This window comes from Nuphar pumila, chromosome 12 (genome assembly GCF_984573655.1).
Source record: "Nuphar pumila chromosome 12, dmNupPumi1.hap1.1, whole genome shotgun sequence".
In the NCBI taxonomy this organism is placed as follows: domain Eukaryota; kingdom Viridiplantae; phylum Streptophyta; class Magnoliopsida; order Nymphaeales; family Nymphaeaceae; genus Nuphar; species Nuphar pumila.
In genome coordinates this window covers 86104442-86120465 of record NC_143260.1, presented here as the reverse complement: position 1 = coordinate 86120465, position 16024 = coordinate 86104442, and the positions used below count along the sequence as shown (strand labels likewise).

Here is a 16024-nt window from a genome sequence, read left to right as displayed (position 1 = left end):
TTGAAAACATGATGCAATTCTATCCTAAATGATGAATGAATTTAAATAACTTTGAAATGGGAATTTGAAAATCATATTTCATTCTTTAAATGAATGTAAATAAGATTAATAATATAATACACTCCTGACTATGGTCATTGAATGTATTATATAATAATCATACCTAAATTCAAATGAAAAATCAAATATATTTTGGTGCTTTTATAGAGTTTAGAATGAAATTAACTCTCAGTATACCTTGACTATGGCCATTGGTATACGTATTGAATCAATTTTAAACTAAACTCTAATAAAAGAGAAAAATGTTTAAAGAAAACATGATGAATTTTGAAAAGGATCCAATGTTGATCCAATGTTATTTTATAAAAGATAAAAATGCTAAGTTTTGTTTACATCCTGACTATGGCCATTGATGTAAATCATCAACTTAGGATTAATTACCTCTTATGAAATGGTGTGCCATTCGTGTTTCACCATTGTGAGATTTTGGGAAATGAAAGTAAAAAGCATGAGAAATAAGCAATCTATGGCATTTACAATGTTCATTCATTCTATCTAAAACAGGAAATATAAATTCTCATTTAAGATTTAACTATTAGAATCTTAAACTGACATTCAAAGCAGTAAAATCTCTGATGTAATACAAGTTTTTCATGATTTTTCTACAAGGTAGAAGTTACACAGAAGGAGATTTAAATTGTGAGTGCAAATGACTTTATTCAAAATCTTACTCAAGATGCTTTACTTATATTTGAATGAGAAAGGCATATGGCCTACCCTGCATTTAGAAAATATACACATATATGCATATATAGATATACATAGACGATGCCATAGTTAAATGAGCATCTGTATGCAACGAGTGAAGGCAAGGGCTAAGATAAACCAAAATGAATCATCATGAAATAACATGGCCATAGCAACTCGTGACGAACTATCATGGGAATAGTGACTTCCCGTGTTTTGCAGTAAAAGATTGACAAAGAATGGTAGTTATGATAGCTCTTAAAAGGGACTATCATAACTAAGAGAAAGAGTTACAGTGGTTCCTTGTGAACCACTGTAAATGGTGAGGAAGGATAAAATGACAGTTATGGTAGCTCAAGAATGAACTACCATAAGAGAGAAAATTTTACAGCGATTCCTTGTGAATCACTGCACATGATAAAGAATGATAAAATGTCAGTTATGGTAGTTCAAGAACAAACTACCATAGGAGAAAAAAAAAAAGCTTAGGGTGGTTCCTTGTGAACCACTCTAAATGATAAAGAATGATGAAATGACAGTTATGGTAGCTCAAGAATGAACTACCATAAGAGAGAAAAGGCTTACAGTGGTTCCTTGTGAACCACTGTAAATGATGAAGAATGATGAAATGTAGTTATGGTAGTTCAAGAATGAACTACCATAAGAGAGAAAAGGCTTACAGTGGTTCCTTGTGAACCACTGTAAATGATAATGAATGATGAAATGTAGTTATGGTAGTTCAAGAATGAACTACCATAAGAGAGAAAAGGCTTACAGTGGTTCCTTGTGAACCACTGTAAATGAAAAAGAATGAAGAAATGTAGTTATGCACACATGATATACTAAGATTTACAAAAAAATGTATGCCAAAATATATGCAATATCTGAAAAATGATAAAGAAAGAAAGCAATAGAGAACAGTTACCTCTTCATGCCAATAGAAATTGCCAGGAAAGATATTCAATGACTTGAACGCTCATTTGCCAAGGACCAGCTCCTTGAAAAGCAGGATGCACTGTAGTGCGCTTTCGAACTCCACTTCTTATAAGGCAATTGTGAAGCGGCAATACCCAAGAACTCCAGTCCACGAACTATTGTTGATGCACAGTCCTGTGGTTCTGAGGATGGTCTCCCTGATATTTGACTCGCTAATTATGGTATTGGTGCTAGTATCATCTTCAGAGCCATTTGGTTTGATAGAATTTCCAAAGTAAGCAGATGGCTTCGCCATCACAGATACTCCACCAGAGCAATCTAGCACATCCCATCCACACTGTCCTATTCTACCCTCGTCTTCAGAATTACTTTCTCAGAGTATTGTGTAGCTTGCTTAAGCCAGGGAAATTGTGGAATACTTCAATCAGGAGAGGGTCATTCATAACCAAGAAGCCAAATTCGATCCCCCTACTCAGCATCCCAGAGGAGAGTCCACCGAGCAGACAAACATAAAATGTGGGTCAGACTCCTTCAGCTTCGACAATATGCCTTCTATGTTCCACTTATCCTGATTCTCACTGTTGAATTCCAAACCAGAGAATGAAGTGTCTATCGCCACCCTGGCTCCAAACCTTACACAAACTGAAAGGATGCCCCTCATTTCTTCATTGCTGTAAATGGAGCCCGTAGGGCTGAATGTTGGCCCTGAAATATATACCCAAGGTCTGTGTACAGTCCCTAAAATGTTGTCAGTGAGCTTGAACCCAGTGTCTTTCATTGTAGGAATAGTCACAACATTGGCTTTCAAAATTTTGCTGCAGACATATGATTTCCATTAGAGCCAGCAGAAAAGCACAGTGTTCCACCTTCTTCAATGCTGGACAGGACTATTTTATTGAATAAAGCCAGAGGGCAGTCCCCATAAACCAACTCGGTGGTATTATGCATCTCAATCCCATAACTATCCTTTATGAACAATCGAAGCACAATAGTGACATCAGTCTCTTGCTCTGTCATGTTCTGTCTTGCAAAGCTTTTGAAGATGGCACCTTTTACAGCCAGAGGAATATGCAAGGAACTATGATTAATATCCATGTGAATCAGTGCCGAGTCTCTTGTTTGATTCACATAGAGCTCAACATCACTAAAAGCTGCAATGGCAGACTTCGCAAATTCAATCATCATATTTGAGCTCGTCTTGTACTCCCTATGTGATGCCGGTCAGCAAGCTGAAAAGCTAGAAGCTCATGAAAAGACACCCATAATAATACTGGCTAAATAAACTTGTATGACCATTGAGAAACTCGACTGTCTTAGACAATGCATTAAAGATAGTTTATTATTCACAAATAACAAAAGCTACTTCCAAGTCCGAAGAAACCCGATTTTTAACAAGGCCACAGAAAATGGCTACATGTGAGGGTAAAACATTGTTGGCAAGGTACCTTAGAACCCCATTAGAAGCAGGAAGACTGGAGAGCTCGAGATGATCAGAAATGTCCAAGAAAAGCCGAGAACCAATCTCCCTTGTTGTATCTGGCAATTGTTCAAAAGTTGTATGGGTAACAACTTCAAATTCTGCCATGCCAGTGATGACAACTCGTGGTTTTAACTTCTTGATCAACTCAATTAGAAGATCAGATTGACGTGGAACTTCAATCACCATGATCACATTTTCTTCAGGTTGGTCATCTGCACTACAATTTATGCCCTCTTTTGCCAAAGATGTCAACCATTTCTTGGGCAAGTGCCTATTAATACAGCATTATGAAATAAAACTAGAAACATATTGATAGTTGTACCTAAAACCAGAACCACAGTACTGAAGCCAATGGCACCAAGCTTATCAGCATATACTATGGTCCAACCTCTATCAAGTAAGCTTGAGAACACCAACTCTTATCTAAAACTTCACCATAAACTCCATAGCCATGTAAAACCCCTGGACATTTGCCACTTTGTTTTGATATTCTGGAACAACTCCCTGATTGGGGATTCTTTGATGCATACCGCAGTTTCCCAATGGTGGTGGTGGTGTGGAAATGAATGGGGCAGCAACTACTTTTGGAAATGGATGAAGCAGCTAGTGACAGAGTTACGTTGTAGCAATGGAAGACTGGGCTGTGAGTATTAAACAATGAATGGGAAAGAGGCCATAGGTGGTGACGGCAATGTAGGATAAGACACTGGAACATATGGTAGCAGCAGTGAAGTATGCATTTGCCAAGTACCCACAGATTCCTTCAACGATATTGCAAATAATTTCACCACCTGAAGTTGACATCTGCCAAGCGGTGGATGTGGCTCACAGTGTTTTATTGAAGTTCTGAGGGATAAAGAAGAAGCCTCTCTTCATTCTGCTATGAAGATCTTTTATTGCCAAAGAAGAGGAGGGAATCGGAAGGAGAAGGAGATGAACATGGAAGGGTGAAGCGCGGTCCCTGAAACCTTCCCCTTCGTGCCTCTTTTAAAGAGGAAGAAGAAGCTTCAGGAGGATCCGGGTTGTTGGAAATCGATGGCGGAGGATGAAGGTGGCTGATCCGAGGGTGTTTGGTGCGATGGGCGAAGCAGAGAGAGGGTTTGGAAGAAAGGGATTTCGGTGAGGGTCTCGTGAAGAGGCAGTGAGAGGGCGGTCCTTTTGCGAAAGCTCTCGAAAACCCTAAAAAATATTCGTAATGGGGGGGGGCTTTTCGAAAAAAAGAAATTTTCATAAAAGGGTTTTCAAAATGAGGTTTTTAGCAAAAATTGATTTTAAAAGCTTAAACTCATTTATTTTTCTCGTAATATTTCAAATTTTTTTGGTTTTTGTGTTATTTTTCAATTTTTTTGTATTTTTAGAATAAAATCCTAAAGTTTTTACGAGAAGACAAAGATAAAAAACTATTTTTTGTATTTTCACAAAGTATTTACAAAAGAGAATTTTTCTTAGAATTCAAGGCTATTTTTGGGGAAATTTCTTCAGAAAATACGTTTGGATCCGGATTTTGAGGAAATATGGATTTAAAACATTGGATTCGGATCCAAAATTGAATTTGAATATATCAATATGGAATTTAATCCAGAAAATCTAAAAAATGACTTAATTTTAGCTTTGGTTTTCTCAAAAGATGGAGTCAGGGGCAAAAAGGATATTTTTACAAAACTTTGAAAATTTTGGGGTGTTCATAACGTGCCAGGCTGGGTTCTGCCAGCCTGGTTTGGCCCAGCAGGTCCCTTGTCCTCGAGTCCCAATCTGACCCACACTGACCATACTGTTGACTAAACAGAACATCCTTTTTTTTTTTTAAAGAACCTATGCTCAACGAAATCGGTTAGGCCGGGTAGGGTTTGGCAGCACCCGACAGGTGTTGGCAGACCTCACCCTGGCCAGCCAACTGGCTGGACCCAATAGGAGCTAGATTCATGCCCTGCCGCACCCAGTCTGGCTAGGCTACAAGCCAGTCCAGCATGAGTAAACATGCCTGGACTGTGCTAGGCTAAACATATTTAATATGCACACATAGATATGTAAAAAGAAAATCAAGTTGTAGGTACATGCAAAAGTTTATCTGTCAAACCTGTACACACATGCCTATTTCCATACAAATTAGCATGCATGTCCAGGTTCATACAGCAAAATGCATACATGGCCATAATCTCACTCAACGTGTTTGCATATGTGCTTTTTCTTAAGTATACAAGCATAAATAGATTTTTATTTTCCACAATCTTATATACATCCAACAACTTTTACATAGAGTAAATCATGGAAATCAATTTACCATGGAACAAACACGTAATAAAAAACTTTTAACATGATTAAAATTTTTGTTTTATAGTGTAAAATAAGTATATATAGAATCTTATTTGTGAAAAAATGAATATAACCAAAACACATCCATGGAAATCGATATTAATAAAAAAGAAGCTCTAAACAAACACCTCTACCATAAGTTAAAATTTTGTTTTAGCAAAAAGATACCATGTACAAAAATTTATTTCTTTGAAAGGATGAAAAGAATCTAAAATACATCCATGGAGGAAGATCCATGAATCATCCTCCATGTGTTTTTGAGAAAATATCCATATTTTCTCTTTTTCCATGGATTTCCATCAAAATATTGCATGGAGATCCAATCTATAATCAATTTCTCACTTGATTCAAGAAAGAAAACCCATACCTTGAATATTCAATGAAGAAAAAATAGGGGTGAAAGTTGAAAAACGTGGGTGGGTTGGATAAAATGGCTTCTCCTCATCTTCTTCCTCCTTCCTCTTTTTTCCCCTTCTCTTTCTTTTTCTCCTTTTTCTTTCTCTTTCCTTCTTTCTTTTTTTTTTTGAACTTAAATAGACACGAGAGAGGGTGTGTAATACCCATAAATTTTATCAGATAAATAGACTTAAAATTTACATCCTTAGGTTGTTACAAGGATATTGTAATGTTTTAATTGTTTATTTGTATTTAGACCTCGGATATCCTATTTGGAACTTTAATGTCAGATCCATAAATATCATGTTCGGATCTTCAATAATCCGATACGATCATTAGATATCGAATCACGAACCTTAATTTGAAAATTTAATAATCAATTTTCCGTCAAGGTGATCGGATTTATGGTTTTGGATCCGCAAAATCGTGGACATAGAAGATTTAAATTGGTTTGGATCCAATTAGAATTTCTAATTGGATCTGAGATTCGCCGATTGAAGTCCATAATAGTTGTCTTGGACTCGTAAATATTAAATTTAAAGCCATGGTTCCAAGTCATGGTACGATGAAAACTTTGGATCCTTGGATCCAGATTTATTTAAAGAGTGTATCAAGCACAATGGACCCCGAATTCATAGTAAGTTAGTAGATATTTATAATAATGTAATTGGATCCACAACATTTTTAATTTGTGTTATACTCAATATTTAATAAGTTAAATATTTAGATGTGGGTCTGGATCCTCAGATGGATCCGGATATGCCCAGGACATGGACCCAGCTGTGGCGGGTGTGATCATCACAAAATTTTTCCTCTCGTAATATTCTCTCTCTTTCTTCTCTTTTAGTTTCCAACCTCTATTTTCCTCCTTTTTGAAGGGAGAAAAATAAAAGAGAGAGAAGAAGAGAGAAGAGAAAAGAAAGAAAAGAGAAGAGGAATTATTTTTGCGGGTCTCACTTGACCTTAATTTTGAAAATTTTTGAAATAACTCGCCTCCGTTTTTGAAATATTTGCGAGAAAACTAGAAGACAGGATCCGCTCGTCGGTACGAGGTTTGACCGTTCCTGGCGCCTTTACCAGGGGTAATAGAACCAAGGGTTGAATTCATGCCTTTTGTTTTGCTAAAAAATTATCTAAGAACTTATCTTAAGTCTAAATGCACAAAGAATCATGCTTGTGCAAATGCAAAGATGCATGCTCTTTTTTTGAAAAATGTTTTGAAGAATTTCCAAGTGTTTCTGAGATGAATCTGATAAAGTGAAGAAATGATTTCTAACTTAGAACTTAAGATTAAAGTTCTAAGCTTTTAGAATAATCAAGAGCTTGAGAAAATAAATTTAGATTTTTTGGAAAATGATTTTGAAGTTTTGAGATAAAAGAAGAAGAAAGGAATTTTCAAAGTCATAAATGGACTTTGAATCAGAATAGAAAATGAAAATGGGATTGAATCAGAGGGAGAGATAGAATCTGAATAAATTTGAGAAATGGAACTGATTTAAAAGTTTGGAATTTCAAGATGAAATCTGAATCCAAGATCTGGATTCTGAATAGAGTTCAAAGTTGAATTTTTGAATTTAGGATTTGAAATGGAAATTTGATTTGAAATCTGGAATGAAATGGAATTGGTTTTAAGAATTGGATTTAAAGTGAAATTTGGATTTGGAATTTTGAATGGAATTGGATTCAAGATTTGGAATCCAAGATGGTATTTGGATCTGAAATCTGAGATCCAAGATAGGGTTGGACTCTGGATCCTAAGATGGAATTGGATCTGAAGTCTGAGATCCAAAGTAAAGTTGGATTTTGGATCCTAAATGGATTTCGGATCTTCAATTTGAGATTCAAGATGAAGTTGGTTTTTTTGGATCCTAAAATGGAAATGGATCTGAAGTCTGAGATCCAAAGTAGAATGGGGATCTAGATCCTAAGTGGAATTTGAATCTGTAATATGAGATCCAGTGTAGAATTGGATTCTGGATCCTAGAATAGATTTGGATCTGAAACCTGGAATTCATGATGCAATTTGGAATTTAAGATCCAAAAAGTAGAATTGTATTTAGAAAACTGGATCCAAGTTGATCTAACTTTGGATTTTTGAAAGTCCAAATGGGACTTTTGAAGATGGATCTGGGTTTTGAAAACCCAGATTGAATTTAAAATTTAAGAAGAGTCAAGATCAATCTCAAATTTGTGATTTTTGAGTTTGAAGATAAGAAGATAAACTTGATTTTTTGAATTTTGAAGATGAATCAGAAACTTCAAAGTTAAATTGAATTTTGAATTGAGTTGGAAATTCGAAGTTTTAAATATAAAATGATTTTGGAATTTCAAAGTCAAATTGGACTTTGAAATTGAATTGAATATTGAAATGAGATAGAATTGGATTTGAATAAGATTTGATCTGAGAAATGAAGAAGGAGGATCACTTGGAACTTTGAAAAAGGAAATTTTGAAAATATGATGCAATTCTATCCTATATGATGAATGAATTTGAATAAGTTGAAATTGTATTTGAAAATTATATTTCATTCTTCAAATGAATTTAAATAAGACTAATGATATAATACACTCCTGACTATGGTCATTGAATGTATTATATAATAGTCATATCTAAATTCAAATGAAGGATAAAATACCTTTTTGGTGCTTTTATAGAATTTAAAATGAAATTAACCCTCAATATACCCTGACTATGGCCATTGGTATTGATTTTAAGTTAAATTCTGATAAAAGAAGAAAATATTTTAGGAAAATATGATGAATTTTGAAAAATGAATCCAGTGTGGATCCAGTGTTTATTTCGTAAAAGATAAAAATGCTAAGTTTTGTCCACACCCTGACTATGGCCATTGATGTGGATCATCAACTTAGTATCAATTACCTCTTACAAAATGGTGTACGTGTCATTCGTGTTTCACCATTGTGAGGATTTTGAGAAATAAAGGCAAAAATGCATGAAAACAAACAATTCATAATGCTCATTCATTCTACCTAAAGCAGGAAATGTAAATTCTCATTCCAATCTAACTATTACAATGGATAAAATCAAATGTACAACCCCAAGTAATGATATTTTTTCCATATTTCCTGCTAAACAACCAGGTTAGTAATAAAAAGAAAAGGAAAATCATACATATATGGAAATCAAATGATGAAAATATATGTATGGTAAAAAGGATGGAAAATGGCATATATATAAATATATATGTACATATATATACATATGGGTGTATATAGATAGGTAGATGTGTATATATCAATAGCTTATGAGAAGAATATCATAATAGATTTGTTTATCTATCGATTTCTACATGTGATTTCCAGAGGTAATCATGAACCTTGATATGTTAATATATGCAGGTGGAAAAGAAGTCCACTGGTACTGTAATGTTGCAGCTGGGCTAAAAGCAAATGATTGCTATGGATGGTAGGTGGAAGAGGTACCAGATTGATCAACCTTTATATTGTGACAAACACCATGGTTTATGAAAGATAGGTGCCATGAGCTGCAGCCATCGTGAGCCACTATGAAGAGCTCACAGCCAAGTGAAGGTTTGGTATGCAATAGAAGGCTAGTACTAATAGAGTGCTTTACACAAACAGGATCAAGCTCCAGGTCACGCAGATGTGGCGGCCTGTTGATGGATTATAGATTTAACATGGATACAGTGACATACAATATTGTATGAGGTTTTATCAACTTCTAAAAGAAAAAAAATTTGAGACCCAATCCAAGCTTTCGACTGTTTGGCTTTCATATGCTAAAGAGGTACTTACAGCAGGTGTGTGTGAACTGGTATATAGTGGAAGCTGCTGAATGTGAAGGGGCTGTGTAGGTGTGACAGTGCTAACAGTGAGCTATACATAAGTGGAGGCTGGATACAAGGCTCAAAGGATTTGGTGATCGGCTGTTGATCAGATCTAGTGCCTAACCATCCAACTGTATTGACAGATTATGCTAACGATGGAGATGATTAAGTCATGGATGTAACTGAAATGGTGACTTTTGGAGTAATATAAATCATGGAGCTTGGTGGCCTGGGCAATGCAGTATGTGCATCAACGGGGATTGAGTGCATATGTAATGTAAGTGAAGAATGCAGATGTTGACATACGACTCAACACAACCTAGGAGCTGAAGTGCATGAATATAAAGTGCAGTAGAATGCACTATGAGTTTTCTGCAAGAAGAATGAAGTTCTGCAACACTTGCCAACATTCCATCAAAGGGACGCCAAATGACATTTAGCCTTGTTAAACAATTGGTGAAAATGTCACCATCCAGGATAGGAAAACATGGGTGCCAAGTATACCATAAGTTTTCTAATTGCCAACAAGTCTGAGTACCTGAACACCATAAAATGCCTCGTCAATAAGGAGTAGAACGAATAAAGATAAAAGTTATTGATGCATAGATATGCATCTTGCAGGAAATTTAGCGGGAAGGTGACTACTACGGACATCACTATTCAGATTAGTGGTGAAGTAGTGCATTTTTTTTTGTGTGAAATGATGATGAAGCATTGAGCATGCTATAACAGAGGTAATGATAGCAGATGATCTATTGGCAGCAACATTAAGTGCAAGCAATCTCCAAATATGATTGAAATTATTTTACAGCAGTGACTCCTTCAAAATCAGTCCTATATTGGTCTTTGAAGTTTCTTGGAAAGGTGTAGTTTTAGTTGTTTACTTGTGGGTCCATGAGGGAACAAACTTCCATAAATGCTAAAATGATCCAAAATGTCGCATTCCTGAAACTATTCTTTAGATTATCACAGAGATCTATGCAATTAGCTATATTTGAACATTTTGAAGACTTTGAGGTCTCCAAGCAAAGTCCGTGAGAATTTCTGAAAAGCTGTTCCTAACAAGTTCATCTTCATTAAGATTTTTCCATGATTTTTGGAAAAGGGATTTCCGATGTCACGGTCACTCTAGAGTGGCGACAACACAGAAAGACAGCGAACAGAGAGACTCTCCATCGCTTCTTCACAAACAGGAAGATAAGTATGCTTTACAGGGTCTAACCAGCCTGCAGAACCTCGATTCTCCTTTTTTTTTTTTTTAAGGGATGAAGTTGCAAAAACTCAGCAAAAATAAGATAAAATAAAGATGAATAAAATAAAATACATTTAACAAGAAACACAGAAAACATCAAAGAAGGAATGAAATGGTGACCAATCAAAGGATGTTCACAGTAGCCAACCCATGTTTTGATGAGAGCCAAGGCAAGTATATCAAAGGTATTGAATTGAACAACATATACAGATGCGATAATAATACTAAACTCAGGGATTCTAAAACGGTAAATGTTATGAATCACAGCACAGAACATACTAAAAAAAAAAAGAGTATATATTACATAATAGTGCAAGATGAGTGGAGTATAAAATAACCGAATGAATTAAGTGGCTAATATATATTCAACCTAAAAGAGGAAAAGAATAAACAAATAAATAAAGCAGGTATAAAAGAAACATTGAACAGAAAAAAAAGAATGGGGAAAAGAAAGTCTAAACAATCCGTGGATGAACAAAATGTGCCGATGTAGTATTTGCTGAAGAGGGATGCTGACTGGTAATGTTAGGATAAAACGACACAAGTGTGAACACCCCAAATTTTTCAAAATGTTGTAAATACCCCCTTTCTGCCCTTTGCCCCCATTTTTTGGGCAATTGAGTCAGTTTTAAATCTAAATTACATTTTGTTTCTCAAAATTTGGTTGAAATTAAATTCATTTTTTCATATCTGACTCAATTTCGGATCCGGATCCATTATCAAAATCCAAACCTGAGCTTCATTATCCAATTTTAAATTAAATTCTCAAAATTACCAAAATAATCTTTTGAAAAGCTCAGACACTTCGTCCGGTATCCGTTTGGATCCATCAAGTTGTATTTCTCAATTCGAGGCTTAAAACTCGAATATTTTCTCAAAACTTGGGTCCAAACCCATTTTCTGAAGAAATTTCCTCAAAAATAGCCTTGAAAACCTTCTCTTGTAAATATTTCTCAAAAATACAAAAAAAAATTTAGTAGAAATCCTTGTTTTTCCATAAATTTTAAGATTTTATTCCAAAAATATCAAAAAGATATATAAAATTAAGAAAAGAACAAAAAAATATATAAAAGAAAAGAAACAAAAATCGGATTTTGAAAAAAACTCTTTTTGAAAACAATTTTTTTAACGAAAACCAGTTTTTTTTTTTTTTTGCAAAAATCTTTAAAAGGGACCAGCTTTTGAAAATTTTGATAAAAAAAAAAACTTTTAAACGAAAATTCGGTTTTAGGGTTACGAAGGCGCCTCTTCTTTCTCCTTCTTCAGAAGACTCTGGAGATGTCCCCCATGTGCAATCTCCCCTCCATCGCCCAGGTATCAATGGCATCGCCATCCCAGCCCTCGATCGTCCGGGGATTTCCCTTCTCCTGCGTTCATCATCCACAACTTCACATGCACCCGATTTCCACCTTCTATCGCCTTCCGCCCTTCATCTCTAACGGAAGCATCTTCTAGAGCTGGCCTTCAATTCCTACATAAGCCACCCTGGGGGATCGGAGGTGGGCATCGATCTTCTTCAAGGTTTTTAGCTCCAGCAACACAAGAGGCTCCCCTTTTCCTCTGTATTTTTTATTCTAAAGGGAGTCCCACGGCAGAGCGCTTCTTCTTCTTTGCTCGATCGATCTGTCTCCTCCCTCTGCAAGCAGCAACCACCCATCTTTTCACGACTTCCTCCCTTCTCCAAAACTGCTACAAGCAAGAGGTCGCGATCCTGAAGAATCGGCCACGAATACGATCGAACCTGTGGTAGTATACGAAGGGAAGACCTCCCCTCTTTCAACCAAAAGGAAGAATCTGATCCCTCATTTTTATCCCCATCCACTGAGGGAGGTTGATCCGGCAACAGAAGCTCTGCTCAAGTGAGTAACTCCACTTTTAGTCTTAGTCTTATCTGTTTAAAGCAGAATAATGGAATTGCTGATCTGCTTATGGCAGCACCAGCATGCATTCTGCAATAAAATCGAGCCCCATTGTTGGCTACATTTTTTTTATATATATTTCTTTTATCTTTTACCATTTTCGCCATATCTGCTTATTGCATGTTAATAGGAGTCGACGCTTTTGATTTCCCATTTGTTTTGCATTTGATCATTTTTTTTTTTTTTTGGGGTTCGGGTTATTGCATCTCGCCTCATCAGTGTCATTGTGTTATTGGCATTCTTATCTCTTACTTGCAATAGATTGTAGCATTTATATATCTCAACATCAGCCATTTATATAATATACCTGGGTTTTATCCGATCCCAAGTTTTCTCATGATTAACCCTCACATAAGGATACTATCCTGTTATCAAAGCTCGATCTCATGTAACAGAGGGCAGATAACCCCTTTCACGCAGAAATATGCTGGTAAATTTTCATGATCCTGGCTGTAGGATACATCTTGTTATAGAGGCTTCGAAGATTAATTTCATTTTGGGGCTACGTCCATGTGATTTCAGTACATGGGCCCTTCTACGACTCTTTCAACAGGAAATGGACAAAGATTAGCCCTAGAACTTACGTTTCAGAGCGACCCTGCAAGATTGCCAGAGATTTGAGTTTTCCTGAAATATCCTATTCATGATTCAGTAATCCAATTATTTGGTCCTTCAAATAAACTCAGGTCTCTAAAAGAGAGAAAGCAATGAGAAAGGTAATAAAATTCCCCCATCATAAGCAGCACCTTAGAGATATTGCAAAGCTCTGATTTAAAACCTCCGCCTTCTGTCGTTTTTTTTTTATTATTATATTCTTCTGTATATGCCAATGGTCCTCTAGATCTTTTGTAGAAATGATGTAGCTTTAGATTTTTGTCCAAGCTATTATAGAAGAGATGTACTGCTATCATAAGTCAGTCCAAGAAAGATTTGTGGGCACACCAATACAGAAATTTTCTTGCCGACCATCATGTATGAGCTCCTGGATCAGGACATCCTGACTTTCAGTAAGATTAGTGTGCCTAGTGGAGTTTAATTCACCCAGACTCGGCATGTACAAGATGATCATATCGACAATTCCTATTGCCAACCTGCCACGGCCAGGGCTAATTCATGATCCATGGCTAAGGATTATATGTCCTGACTTAAGAATGATATATTCTTATTGTTTTCTGCAGGTGTACACTGCCCCCGGAACAGACTCAATCCTTGAGGTCACCACTACCTAGTGAGGTATGTTTCGCAGCTATTCTCTCTCTCTTTTTATCGGTGTTAAAGATCCTGTTGGCTGTTCATTCCATTTTCACCCTTGAGCTCTATGTCTGAGTTACACCGTGTTATCTTGTTACAAATTACTGTATGTTCCCAAAGGTTTGAGCAAATATATATGTAGCTATCATGGTAATTGCGTGCCTGTGCTTTCGTGTCAATGATGGGCTAATCTTGATAAGTTTTCTCATAAGGGCTCCAATAAAATCGGGAAAGGGGAGAATCGGCCTCTGGCATGTTCTATGGTCCTTTTGAATTCTGGCCTCCATGCGACTCCTGCTCATGTCAGAACTGGTTTATTCCTGTAGGCACTGCTTTGAGATCCTAGCCTGTAGGGTAGTAGGTGAAGTATTGTCTGTAGGGGCTCGAGCTAATTCACTAAACACTCTGCAGATCAACATCTCGTCTGCTAGAAATTCCCTTTAGGTTGGCCTTAACCTGTAATAGCATTTTTTTTGTGGCACTCTTGGTTGAGATGATTCTCTACAGATATTCCTACATACAGAAATTCACTTTGGATAAGATCAAGTGTGATGGTTATTGGTATTTTGTGTGTTTTTTTTTTTTTTTTATCATTCATCATGATCTTGATTGAGCCTGTCGAGTACGTTGCTGAATCGGATATGGACTTCAGACTTACTGCTGTTCCGGTTTCTTTTGGGAGCTCATAGCTCAAACCAGCATCCCCGATTTATCTGTACCCCCGAGGAAACCATTTATCATTCCAAAATCTTCTGCTAATTTATCCTATTTGCATAGGGTCTGGAATCGGCAGATTCGAGCCATGTACGGCCAGAATCAAATTTTATAATCAGCAGGCATTGACCCCAACCTCTGTCTTGTTTGGATTTCAAAAGTTAACTGACTAACTCAGCTATACTTTAAGCTTTTCTGTAACAGCCCAATCAGATGGCTCATTTGGACTCTGTATTAGTCTCCAGGATCTCTGGGTTCCATTTTCAAGTGGTCTGCAAATAAGGTAACATATTCATTTATATTGTACCGGAACCGCCTTCAACATGATGTCATTTATGAAGTGTATTCACAGTAATACTACTTCATTTTTCTTGCCACAACATTGTATATCCCACTTCTAGCTATTATCAGTCTTTTGACTGGCATTCTCTAGGCCGACCTTGTGACTATGTCATCTCTTTGTTCTCTTGCCATTATATGGTTTATCTCACTTATAGCTATTCTCGGTGTTTTGATTGGCATTTACTAGGCTGATCCTTGTGGCTGTCAACTTGTCTGCATTGTTGTAAGGCTAATCTTATTATTCTAATGAGGCTAGTGTTTATTATTATAAAGGTGGCCATTTTATTGCTGGGGGTAATTATTATCACATTTTGATGTGGAGTAGGATGTTGCTGTTGTATTTTCTCTCTGTCAGAGTTTGTTTTTACTGTCTTTTGATTGGAGGCTCAAAAGATGTGTACTTTATTATAGGCCTGTTTGATCCCTGCACTGTCTTTCTTCCTATTTATGTCTTTGAATGGGGTAGAATATGTATTCCCTTGTTTGGTTGATGTACTTATAGCTTTCTTGAACTTTTACAGTTGCCACCTGTTGCACACAGAACACCACATTCCTGCTGCACGTTTCCTGCTATTCCTGTGTATCCACTTCAAACTATTATACAGCACACGTTACATTCACTTCCTTATTAATACATTTCCATCATCTCCACCACATCGCTTCCTACCACCACTTCGCTGGTGATAAGCCTTCAACACCTCAGCACATATCTCCATTGAATATACCCCTATATGTATATATATGTATATATGCCTATATATAGATATATATATTTACGTGAATATACCTATATATGTATGTGTATATATATATATATATATATATATATATATATATATATATATATATATATATATATATATAT

The 16024-nt window shown here is 36.2% G+C and overlaps 1 pseudogene; it reads right to left on the bottom strand.

Annotated features, from left to right (window-relative positions):
- Positions 1–1723: 1723 nt before the first annotated feature.
- On the bottom strand, positions 1724–3967 carry LOC149821125 (methionine S-methyltransferase pseudogene; annotated as a pseudogene).
- Between the last annotated feature and the right edge of the window lie 12057 nt (positions 3968–16024).